This window comes from Cryptomeria japonica, chromosome 7 (genome assembly GCF_030272615.1).
Source record: "Cryptomeria japonica chromosome 7, Sugi_1.0, whole genome shotgun sequence".
In the NCBI taxonomy this organism is placed as follows: Eukaryota; Viridiplantae; Streptophyta; class Pinopsida; order Cupressales; family Cupressaceae; genus Cryptomeria; species Cryptomeria japonica.
The window spans coordinates 111,520,629-111,534,535 of record NC_081411.1 but is presented as its reverse complement, the minus strand read 5'-3'; positions in this window follow the sequence as shown (position 1 = coordinate 111,534,535).

Here is a 13,907-nt window from a genome sequence, read left to right as displayed (position 1 = left end):
TCTTTCTTGGTGAAGAGGTAGTGACTTAGCACTCCTGTCACTGTTCATGTTGCTCCTCACCCTATGACATGAGTAGTTAACTAAATAGAGGGCTCTTTATCATAAGAGGTGATGGTTTTTGAATTACAAGCATCTTGGGGCAGCAACATTATACACTCTTGCTTCTATGTTTGGGGGAAATAATATTATCCTATTCTTTCTCTCTATCCAAGGTTTCACTATTCCCTTTAGGGGTTAAATTTTTCATACTTTGATATACTTTCATGGAATGGTATTTCTTTCATGACTAATCTCTCCTTAGGGTATTTTTCTATCCTTACTTCTAATTTTCCCTTCATCTCTTTAAAGATTACCTCTTCTTTAGAGTTGCATTTTACATATATTAATATCTTTTCTTTCATTGAATATTTCTTCATGTGAGTACATTGTGCATTTTCTTATGTCTAATATCTCCTTATAGTTTGTGTAATCCTTCTCATTGTCCCTACACTTTGGGGGCAATTATTTTTTCTATCCTTTCTAAGGATCCATCTTTCCTTTGTTGAGTGGTGTTTTCTTATGATTGGATATCATTCCAAGTTCTGTAAAGTTGTTTTTTTGCTCAAGGATTCTCTCTTATATAAGAGGTGTTTGTCCTTTTATACAAGCTCTTTACACTTGTAAATGGATATCTATTATAAATAAATCCCTTACTTAGGGTTAAAAGTGTGTCATCCTTCATCGAGAATCCCTTTAACCTAGCAATAGGGGGAAGGTAGGCATTCTTGTTCTCCTTCCCTTATTTTGGTAGAAGTTATTATGTTTGTTCAAGAACTCCTCTTGGAGGTGGATGTATTTTGAGAAAACAACTCTTCTCCTCTAAGGATCCTCTTTACACTTGTTGCAAGAACTCCTTGCTTGTAAGAGCATTGCCTCTTTTGCTGGGATTTATGAATATTATCACCTAAAAGGATATCTCCTTGGTTTTGAAAGTGGATATCCTTCTTTCTATCTTCCTTAAGACATAAACATAGGGCTATGTTGACATCTTTAGGGGGAGAATTCATATTGCCCTCTTTGTACTATATCATACTATATTTTTGTTATGTGTTAAATAGGGTGTTCATTCTCAAAACTAGAGAAAAAAAACTTGCACATGAGATGCTTCATGCCCGAAACTAGACACAACATTGATATATATCTTAGACGAGGTGCACATACTTGAAACCAAATAAAATAAATTATTACATGATATGTCTGAGCAAAACTAGGCATATATCTATCTTAAATAGGGTTACACATTCTTGAAACCAAAGCAAACAAACTCTTATATGAGATGTTCCCAAAACCAGGCACATTTCATTTTATGTCTTACATAGGTTGTTGCATGCTCAAAACTAGAGGAAACAAAATCTTATACGAGATGTTTAACACCTGAAAGTAGAAATCACTTGCATACGCACAAAGCTGAGTGGAACTAACAAAACACGGCTACAATATTCCTAATCTCCTCCCCAACATGAATCACATAGGAAAGTACATCTAGAATGTGTATCCATATCTCTTCTCTCACTCTTATTCTCATATATCAACTAGAAAAACATATTTAGAATGTCTATCTATGCTTCATCCTTTCTTCTCATGAGATCACAACTTTGTTATTTGTAGTTCATGGATGATGTGTGCTCTTGCTCTTTTTATGTGATCACTTGTGCTCATTAGATGAAATTTTCAAGAATGATATTAGTGGTTGAGACATTTTGATATTGAGGTCTCTTTAGCTACTTTACTTGAGGTCTTTTTTTGGTTTTTATCTTTTGTGTGTCTTGTTGTCTTCTCCCTATTTGTCTTTGTTTGCCTTTTTTTTGTCTTTTTTTAAGTGCCCTTCCTTGCAATTGAGTGAGTTAAGATCCTTAGATTAGGGGCTTGGGTCCTCAAAATTAGTGATGTCTTATTTTCCTTGTGATTGTTCTCCTTATTTCTCCTCTCTCTCATCTTTCATATACTTTGTTGCAAGTATTTGCATAGGTTGATAATCCTGTTAAAGTGGGGGATAAATGTCACATCATAAATTGTCACTAGGAGAATTTACACCTCATGTTTGTGCTCCTACTTTAGTGTGTCTTATCCTCATCACCTATTTAGATCTATTTTATGCCTAAACTCTAGTTCTGATGCTATGTACATCCATTGATGGAATCTTTGGTGGGGTGTCCTTCTCCCTAGGGTTTAATTGTGGTCTCTTTTTCAGAAGAAACAAGAAACCCAACACCTTAGTCCCTCTTATTTGAGCCCAACTTTGAAATGGCGAATGGGCCCTATTGCTCTAGTAGAAATTTACCTTTGTGGCTCCACATGCCTAATTGGTAAATGACCTAGATACCCATATATAAAGATAGTTGATCAACCTAATTTCATATCACAAACTACCCATAATTTTCATGCATCTATGAAGCATTCATTATCAAACATTCTCAAAGATCTTCATGGTTGCATATTCTTCATTCAATCATTATGGAAAAAAATTACATCATTCATATGCAAGCATGTATGTGTGATTAGGGTTTTGTAATGTCCATGCCATTTCATACAATATAGGTGATTACAGTCAAGAAGAAAAGTATCATCATAAAAAATTATAGAACTAAGGTATACCATTCCATTATTTATTTTAGTATTTACATTTATTCATTCAAGGTTAATTCCTAAATTGGGGTTTTACTTAGGCAAACCCCTATTCCCAACTATTTTCCCCTCTCTTTGTGTCCAAGAAAAAGGTACAGAGATAATTTTTCAGTTTTGACGATATTCATAAAGATGAATAGGTTCTCTTTTAGACAACAAAAAGTTCAAAGGACCAAGGTGACTAGCACTCTGGTCCTGACAATTCAGGTTGACTTTCTGGGAACAATTATAAACCTTCATATATTTCTCAAATCTAGGTTTGTGGCTCTATTTGATGATTCTATCTCACTGTTCATGCATAATTTCTTCAATTTACACACATTTACCATAATTTAAGCATCTTCAACAAATTAAAGCCAAATCAACTCAAGGGAAAGAAGAGCCTCATTAAGGAGGCCTAGAATTTGAATAGAATCTTGTTTTATTAGACTTAGATCTATCAAATTTTATATCTTTCCCTAATGCAATGGTTATTAAGAAAAAATAGTGGTCTTCTTACATGTAGTGCTGAAAACCCTAATTTTGGTACACATTACACTCTCCATGTTGGCACAAACCAAAAACTATTGACACAAATATACTAGCTCGACTAGAAAACCACTTAACCTTCCAATTGTTCACTCACGTCAATAATCAATTCTAGTATTATTAGGAACCACAATCCGAAGAATACAAGAGGACCATATGTGCATCAACATCATTTCAATATACTTTTTTAAACTATTACATTCAATTTAGTTGGCATAAACCAATAAATACTAAAACTAGTCATCACATGCCTATTAAGAAACATAGTCATGATATATAACAGTTAGATTCATACTTATAGTACACCTAAAACATAACGAGAAGTAATATAAAGACAATATGATCAGATCTTCCTAATTGAAAGAGTAATTAATGAAATGCAATTAAGTGCAGAGCATTCCTTTGACCCATCTTGATCAACAATAGAATTGTCTTTAGTCTACATGCACTAGAAATAACTACTTGGAAATTTATGACCTAAAATGAGAAACATACTGACTACACGTCCTTCATTTCCCTATTTGCAAACTACAAAATCATGTCTTTAGCCATGTACAAATGTAGTAGAATCTCCTCAGCTAGAGACACAAAATTTGAGATAACATACTTGAGATTTACAAATATAAGAATCTATCAATCAAGAACATTTTGAAATGCAAACATGAAATTCAAAGTGTCACATATTTTGACATCCAACCATGAGTGTCAAATTAGCACATATTGACATCAAACTATGAGCCTTCAAGCATACAAATATAGGTTGAACACATTATTACCATAGCAACAATATCCCATTTATGATATTTAATCAAGAACATACAATATCATAGTGTTGACATTCAACACATTAGAAATTGATTCCTTATCTACAAGCCAACATACTACATAAATCATATCATGAGTTTACATGAATGACAACATCATGTCTAGAACAACAATGATCACTCTTCTCTCCATTTCTCTAATAATAAATAAATTAAGAGTGAACTCCACAATCTTCTATACTACACCATGAATTATTCAATTGATGGAAATGATATTGTTTGGCTAGTGAGGTACATACAAAACATAATTGAAGGTGTCATTACCAATATCAATAGATCCCCTCCCAATTACACTTAAGGGGGTTCTTGGTGTGATTCGGATGTTTTACTTAATCAATTCATCACTTATGTATTATTCATACAAGTTACTTGAGTTTACTTAGAGTACACATGGATAATCATCACTTTATCTTTGAAGTCATAAAATTAAGACACGCATCCTAATATAATGCAATCTTATGTCTCTCTTTGGTCTACATAACCAAGGGGTTCCCTCTGTATTATAATTTAATGTACATAATCCATCACCATTCTATATTTGTATGGGTTGATAGAATAACAATAATCTTTTGTATTTGATCTCTCTTGTCCTTTCATTGTATCTTCTAAATCTTCAACAACAACATCTTCAGCGAAATCGAGTATCATCTAGAGCATTCTATACTAGCTCTTGAGTTCTTAATGATCAATTTTCTTGATAGTTTATTAACTGTAAATGAATCATGGTTTGTGTCCTTTACACTTTAACATAATGACAATTTGGAAGTGTTGACATTAGAAATCACACATAACAAGCTATAGTTAAAACTAAATCGACCTAGAACTAAGTAAATTTTGAATTTAAAAAAAAATAAAAAATGAATCCTACATTACAAACTGACTCAAGTAAACATTTATCTTCTAATTTGACCATGACCAAAATAATTCAAATTCTATATCAAAGATTTGTTTAAGTAAAGATTGAGTTATATTTTTTAAAATCATTTCAAATTGAAGTCATTAGAACACCAAATAAATCAAAACAATATACTTAGAACACTTAAGCTAACATAAAACGAAAGGTGAAAATTACAAAATATAGACTCCACTCTTAAGCTCTTTACCAAGTAGATGAGCCGTCAGATACCAAAGCTTGTTGAAAGTCTTCAATTTAAAACTGGTGTACCTTAAATAATTTGTATGTTCAATTTGTATATGGATTACTATAAAACAATTTGTCAATCTATGAACAGAAGAAAAAACAATCAATTATTGCTACTTATTCAACTAATGTACAAAGTGCATGCTTATTAAAGCGCGAGGATTTAGCCTATCTGGCCACTTAGATTCAAAACCAGTGAAGGACGGTGGGTTTGTTGAACGTAAACGTTCCCAATTATTGGCACCTTTGCTCTTTCCTTAGCCTACCAGTAAGATTCATGCAATCTTTTTCTATTCTCGAATTCTCTTTATAAACTACTCCTCCATCGTACAATCTCACATTCATCCATCAATTCCTAGCTTCAACTATCCTGCATTTAGCTGCTCATTCACATTTCTTTTCCATTATCTATGTTTCTTTGCTGTAACTTTTGTAAGTTTTTTTTTCCTTCAATGGCAGGTGTAACAGAGTGCCCTAGGTCATCAGTTTCTGAAATATTGATCTGGGTGGTGACAGTTGCAGCAGTTGGAAATTATGGCGGAGTGGCAGCTCAATCAATCGGTCCTTGATCAGGATCTATAATGAGTAGAGAATGAATGAAACTAATCAGAAAAACAAAACATGTTTATTGATGATGTGAGATGCTCCAACATCAAAATTGCAATAAGATAAATGCATCACTTAATATATAGAAGTTTATAGACTTTGATTAGGTAAGAGACATTGATAGGAGGAGGTCTATGAGTGGTTGTATTTAACCTATTTGATAGTGTAATTCGTTGAGTACTTCAGCCACAAGATGCAATCACTTTTTTAATTGTAAAGGTAGAGTGATGGTAGCTACTGATTCAGATTTAGTTCATAGTACTTTACTACACAGCGAACCCTACAATTTATTCACAAACAAAGAGTATTGATGTGCACTACCATTTTACCCAGGACACGTGCTTCAGAAATTAAATATTTTGATGAATTTTGTAGAATCTTTGGTAAATCTTATGGGCATGGTCCAACAAAGTTATGGGCGTGGACATCAGAAATTAAATTTTTTGATGAATTTTGTAGAATCTTTGGTAAATCTTATGGGCATGGTCCAACAAAGTTATGGGCGTGGACATCTAATGGGTTAAGGTAGGTTAAAATTAGGTGTGTCTAGATAGAGGACAATTTGAAGTGTCTATAATGGGATTTCTAGATTTAAGTGATCTGTTTTTCTTTTACTTTGTGAAGTATAAAGCAAGTGGAAGATCAGTAGGTTTAGGTTCCATATATATTGCAATCCGTAGCTTTTGTTTATTATTCTATTTATAATCTAATATGTGAACATGGATAGAAAACATCTCACTTGGAATAACATTTCATTTCATTTATAAAAAATAGTATGATTTCATGTAACATGTGTAATAATATTGATAATATTTTAAGATGTGTAAAAGATTATATGATAAGTAAGAGCATGTAAAAGAAAGTTACATGGTGAACTTAAAAAGTCATGGAAATTTTTTAATTAACTTATATAAAGTTTATTGTTGGGTGATGAACAAATTAGATAATTTAACTCTGAGACTATACATATCCTAGGAGTAATTAGATAATTAGACTTTAAGACTATACATATCCTATTAGATAATTAGACTCTAAGACTATACATATGATAGGAGTAATTGGTTAATGTTGTGAAAGATAGGGAAATGGGAATTAATGACATTGAGTGTTTCCATTAAGGGAAAAGCATGTTTTGAGGGGACCCAAAACCCCAAACAACAGGTTTTAAGGGGACCCGAAACCTCCTGGATGATCCAACATCCAGATTTCAGCAAGAAACAGTTGGTCAAAATATCTACAATGAATCCATACAGCCGACAACAAATGAAACTCCAGCGACATGACAATACAGAGCATTACAAATAAGGCTGGTCCACAACAAGACTCTAAGGGTTTTGACTGGCACCCACAACCACAGAAGAGGTTTTTAGATAGGATCCCTCAACATGAAAGACATTGAGGGTTTTGACTAGCACCCACAACCATACAAAGGAATTTTACCCAGCATTCCACAACTTGAAAATGGGCTCCCAAGCCTAGCACCCCTTAACCAAAAACAAATACCATAATGACATTGACTGTTCTTGTGGCCTTTGGACCAACATTTTGGAGATTTATAGAGAGTCGAAGAACCTCCATTCCAAAATAATCTTATTTCATATTTTCTTATTCCATCTAGTGTGTTTCAACCATATGATCAAAATATGACTACAATATTTGTTGACAAATGCTTATTTTCCTCCTATAGAGACTTTTGTTGAGACTTTGGTTTCTATTACTCAAAATATAAATTTAGAAGGCCTATATTCTTCATTTATGAGTCAAAGTCTTAGAGTTTTGAGGATTATAGTAATCTTGCATTCCAAGATTCATTTTATGTTTATACTTAAGAATTTTATGTCAACATATCATTTATGGATTTGAGTGGTGTAGTTGAATAGAATGTATTGAGATCCCATTTCCTTCTACTATTGTGCCTAATGACTCTAGTATTACTACATTCATTTCTTCTAATGATTCAATGCATCAATATATTTATTTCCTTCTAGAAACATCTAATTGGAATGATTACTAGACAAATATTTAAAGTTTTATTTATGAGTGATATCTTATAGACTTTGAAAATATTATTAAGGATAAACATCTTCTCTATGACTTTACATCTTATGAATTTGTATAATCTTCTTTAGATGTTATGGAGAATAATTTAGATCCACTTGTTCCTTCTCTACCTTATCATTTGGCACATTTTTAAAATTAGCATGGAGACTTTTGAGTAGAATTTGGAGGAGCCATATTTATTTGGATCATGTTCTACATCCATTTCGATAAACTTTTAATTTTTTTTTTTCCCTAATGTCACCTATAATAACTAGCATGATATCACATAACACTTCATCCTTATAAGAACCAATATGAAAATTGACAAGGCCTTTCTCACTTGCGAGGATTTTATTGCCATCCTATATTCAAGCAATCTAGTCTGGGTTTGGGTGCTTAATCCTCTTTAGGATCATTTTTCGCACCATGTCTCTTGAGAACAAATTATCTATAATACAACTATCAATTATAATGTTAGAACACTTTCCTCCCAACTTTCATTTCATCTAAAATAATTTTCTTCTATGTGTCGGTTCATCTCCATCTTCCTTCTACAACAAGGCTCAACTCATGACTAATGATTCTTGCTTTTTTGGATGTCTTGTGGAACAAGATGATCTATCCTACTCTTCCTTGTTATAAGAATTTGATGCAATAATATTTTGAAACACAACACCCCTTAACAAACACCTACAACACACTTCAACACTTATACAAATTTGATTCCCAAATTAGAAAAAACAAAGTTTGTATGAGCATCAAACTTATGTAGCAAAACTTGTGAATTTCTTATTGTAATATGAAATAAGTTTACATGACAAAGAGACTAGCCTATTGGCTTCCCATATCAACATTTAAATCTAATATATGTATATTTCCTTAGACCTACAAAAAAAATACCGTATTCACACCCTTATAATCCCAAAACAAAATAATTTCAAGCTTCTCTCTATTTTACCAAATTCTTGAAATTCTCACCCTTTTCTTTTCTAGATTATTGCACTACCAAAATAAAACATCATCAACTCAAAATATGTTGCCTCTAAATGCTACCATAGCCTCTCTAGAAGCACCCTCCACCAAAAACCAAAAAAAAGGGGCCTAGAAAACAATTAACTCTAACGCATAGTTTCAGATAGAGATACAAAGTTGGTGGGATACTTTTCGAGGATGTTATGGATGAAGATAAGGTCTCATTTGAATTTTTTAGAGGACCTTAACCACCACAAATATTCAATCATTACCCCATTTGTGTCCTTGGAAAACCAAGAACAAAATCCATGCTAATCTCATCCCATGGCCTCTTAGGTATAGATAGTGACTAATATAAACCAATGGTTTGACTTTAACACTATTTGCCACTTGAAATATATTGCAACTTTGAACATATTTTCTTACATCTTTTTGTAATTCAGGCGAATAATAACTCTCTCCAATAAGTGATATATTCTTATCAAACCCAAAATGCCTTGCAAGACCTCCACTATATTTTTCCTTAATCAATATCAATCTAATTAATGTATGAAGTTTCTGTATTTGATTATGGTAAAACAATTAATCAATATCAATCTCATATAACTCTTAGGAATGCATAACTTATTACCTCTACATAACATACCATATTTTATGAAGTAATCCAACCCCCTTTTTCTATCTGCTATAATAGTCTCCTTACAAGACAACTCTGACTCTCCAGAATTAATATCTTCTTCACACAACTCTAGCTCATTAATCCAACAACTTTGAAATCTACATTTCAATCCACAAATTCTACCTCTTTCTCAAAGCACCTACAACCTTGTTAGACTTCCCACTTCTATGTTTGAAAAAAATGTATAACTTTGTAAGAACTCTACCCATTTCATACTCCTTTGATTCAAGTTCTCTTGACTATTCAAATATTGTAGTGCTTGATGAACAATATACAAAGCAAACTCCTTAGGCATGGGATAGTTTCTCCATTTCTTAAGCACTTGAACAATAGTATAAAAATCTTGATCCTAAACTAAATAATTTTTTTCTTAGCATCAATTTAACTTCTCACTAAAGTAGGCAATAGGTTTACCTTCTTGACTTAAAAAAACTCCAATAGCATTACCATTTGCATCACAATCAACTTGAAATATGTTGTTGAAATATGGGAGTGCTAGCATAGACTATTCTATCACTTTGGCCTTCAACAAATCAAAACTCTTTGCTGCCCATGTAGTCCACTTGAGCTCCTTCATATCTCCTCTTATGGTCTCAATTAGTGGTGCATATATACAACTAAAACCTTCAATGATCTTTCTATAAAAAAATTCTAAATCATGAAATTATCTCACCTCTATTAAACTTATAGCTGTTGGCCATTCTAAGATAGCTTTCACCTTCTCTGGGTCCATCTTGATGCCATCTCATAATACAAAAAGGCCCAAATATACCAATTCTCTCTTCACAAAGCCACACTTGTTAAGGTTAATCAACAAATTTTTATTTATGAGCTTCTCAAAAACAATTCTAGCATGCATGAAATATTCTTCTAGTGTCTTACTATAGATCAAAATGTTATCAAGTAATTACAAATCTGCTCAAAAACTCTTTCATTGCCTCATTCAACAATCTCATAAACATACTAGGTGTATTGGTTAGTCCAAAAGGCATGATAAACTATTCAAAAAAAACTTCCTTAGTCTTAAAATTAGTCTTCCATTCATCTCCTTGGACTCTAATTTGATGGTCCCCACTCTTCAAATCAATCTTCGTGAAGTACTCAACTCTAATCAAGTAATCCATGATATCATCCATCTTCAGTAATAGAAATTTGTATTTGATTGTAATCTTATTTATGGCTCTTGAATCTTTGGAAATTCCCCATTCTCCATAATTCTTTGGGGATAACATTACAAGTACTACACAAGGGTTCAAACTCTCTCTAATCAAACATTTCTTCAACAAATTTGCAACTTGTCTATTTTATTCTTCATTCTCAACAAGAAACATTTGATAAGCTGCCTTCTTTGGAAAACTTGCTCTTGGTACCAAATAAATTTTATGGATTGTCTTTCTTAGTGGTGGAAGTCCTTTTGGCACACTGTGTGAAACAATATCTTTAAACTCTTGTAGCAACTTTTCAATCTCCATAGGAACATCTTCCACATATTCAGAGTTAGTCTTGTGAATCAAAGCAAAACAAACTTTCTTATTCTTCATACCTTCCAATAATATCCTTGAATCAACTAAACAAACTATTGCATTACCAGGGACCTAAACTAAATAATATTTTAAAGGATTTAATTTATCTCTTATTCCATCCTTGGTTAATGCATAAGTGTTAGCATAACCATCATGCATTGCTTTCCTATCATATTACCAAGGCCTTCCTAATAAAATATGGCATGTATCCATAGGAATAATATCACATAAAATTTCATCAAAATAACCTCCTATCTTGAATTTTACCAAGAATTTTTCATTGAGATTTTTTTTTTTATCATCTCAAACTCATGCTATCTTGAATGGATTTGGGTGTTTCCTCTTCTCTAACTTCAAATTTCATAAAAAAAAATTTAGACACTTGAGATTGTTTTTTCTTACACTATCTATGACGACATTACAAACTTTCCCTTCACACTTGCATCTTGTCTTGAATAACCTCTTCCTTTGAGCTGGTTCATTTTCTACATTCAACAATATTCTTCTTGTCATTAGAGCTTTGCCTCCTTATGCCTCTTCTTATTTTGATGAGTGTGCATCTTCTACATTGTTGTTTGATTCTCTATTCTTATTTTATGATATCCTTCTTTCTCTTTCTTCCTCGTGAAGGTATTCATATGCTCTATGACCCTCTTCTCCACACTTAAAATAGGTTCCTCTTCCAAAACCTCTACTCGATCTCCCTCTATCTCTTGAATTTTGATCACTAGAGCCATATGAATCATCATATCTCTATTTTTTTCTGATGTGATGGTCTTCATTTTATTTTTCTGATTTTTAATTATCATTATTGTAAGATCTTCCTCATATTTTTTGACCATGGCCTCTTCGTCTTTGCTTACTTTCACTTCTTTTGTTCATTCTTTCCTCAAATTTTAAGGCAAATTGATATGCATCTTTCATTATGTAAAATTTCACTAAACCAATCTCTTCTTGTATGGGCCTCACACCTTTGATATATATTCCAACCTTCTCCTTAGTGACTTCAGCATGTCTAGTTCTAATCAGGATTCTATGAAATTTACATGTATGCTCTTTCATTGTTTTGAGCCTTTTTTTTAAACCTTCATTATTTTGAGAAAATATAGTTCATGATCCACTGGGATGAATTGTGTTTTCCTCTTCTCCACCATTCTATCCCACTTAGTAATCTTTTTATTGCCTCTCCTTTGTCCTTCAACCTACACCTCTTTCCACCCAATAGAGGCATGTCCCTTCAACGAGGTCTTTCCAAATATTACTTTGTCAAGGTTCTCAACTTCTTCAAATTCAAAATACTCTTAGATTTGATTTATCCAATCAACTAATTATTTAAGATTCAAATTTACACTATATGTAGCGACATCAATCTTTGGTCTCTTTCCTATTCTTGACAATACCCTCGCTACAGGATCATTCACAATTGTTGTTGTTGCTACATCTTCTTCACCACTTGTATCATTACCATTTTTTGTGGCTTCATCCTCTTCACTCTCACATACGCTCCTTTGAGAAAAACCTCTTATAATTTCCTCTTGCAAATATTCAACTTTCCTTCCTAAGGTTCTCAAATCTTCAGCATGGATAACATCTATAAGGTTTCTTCCTCCATTTATAATACCACCTCTATCCCAACCATGTGGGGCTCCTCTTGCATATATTTTTCCTGATACCAACAAGCTCAATCCTAGTGCAAACTGCCTCCTTCTAGCAAACCTTCCTACATGCTCAAAATATTGTAGCTCTAATACCACTAATGCAATAAGAGGCTGAAATACAACACCCCTTAATGAACACCTACAACACACTTCAACACTTATGCAAATCTCATTTCTAAATCAAGAAAATAAGTTTGCATGAACACCAAACTAATGCAACAAAACTAGCGAATTTTTTTATAGAAATATGAAATAAGTTTACATGACAAAGAGACTAGCCTATTGGCTTATCAAATGAGCATTCAATTATAATCTATGGTTTTCCATGGGAATACAATAGAAATGCCATATTCTCATCCTTAGAATTTCATAACAAAACAGTTTCAATCTTGACCAAAATCTGGAAATTCTATCCTTTTTCTTTTCCAAAACCCTACACTCCCCAAAAATAGAACCATCAACTAAAAAATTGTTGCCTTTAAATGCTACTATGACCTCTATAGAAGTGTTAGGAAATAATTCTTTAAACCCACATTCTAATAATTCATTTCCTACATAACACATGAGAGAAAAGCATGCATACAAGCTTATGGAATCACCATAATGTAAAGATCAAATATACAAGCCACAAGATAACACATGATATATCCTGGAAAAACCCTTATGAGAGAAAAAACTAGCCTCCAAAAGCATCCATACTCGATCATATTATTTAGTTATAAAGCAACATAGAGTTACAATGAATACCTTCGAATTGTTAATCCCTCCAATGCATTCTAATGTGTCCAAGAATGAATCCGCACATCCCATGCCATGCTTCATAAATGCAATCCTCCAAAGGACTCAATACAATGACATGCCAAAACCACCAGCAAACCTTAACCACTAAACATGTCCTTGCTTATATAGACCCAAGCTCACACAAAAACATCTAGTGAAAAAGTAAAACCATGTGCTTACCTACCCCCTTGAGCCCACATTTAATATTGAGTACTAGGTTCTCTCTTTTTAAATATTTTTCCCCAATATTAAATAAATACAATATAATAATCCCAATGTTACAATACAACTTATCAAGTGGTCCCGGTAATATTCCAAACAAATCTCTACATGTTACACATCCATGTGCAACATCAAATAAATAAATATTGCATTACATGTCCATGAGAAACTACATAATAAATAAATATTACAACTAGAAAATTATTATCCAAGGTGTACAACACCTATTTTCCCAAAATTCTCCCACTTGTTGTATACATTGCATAAGGA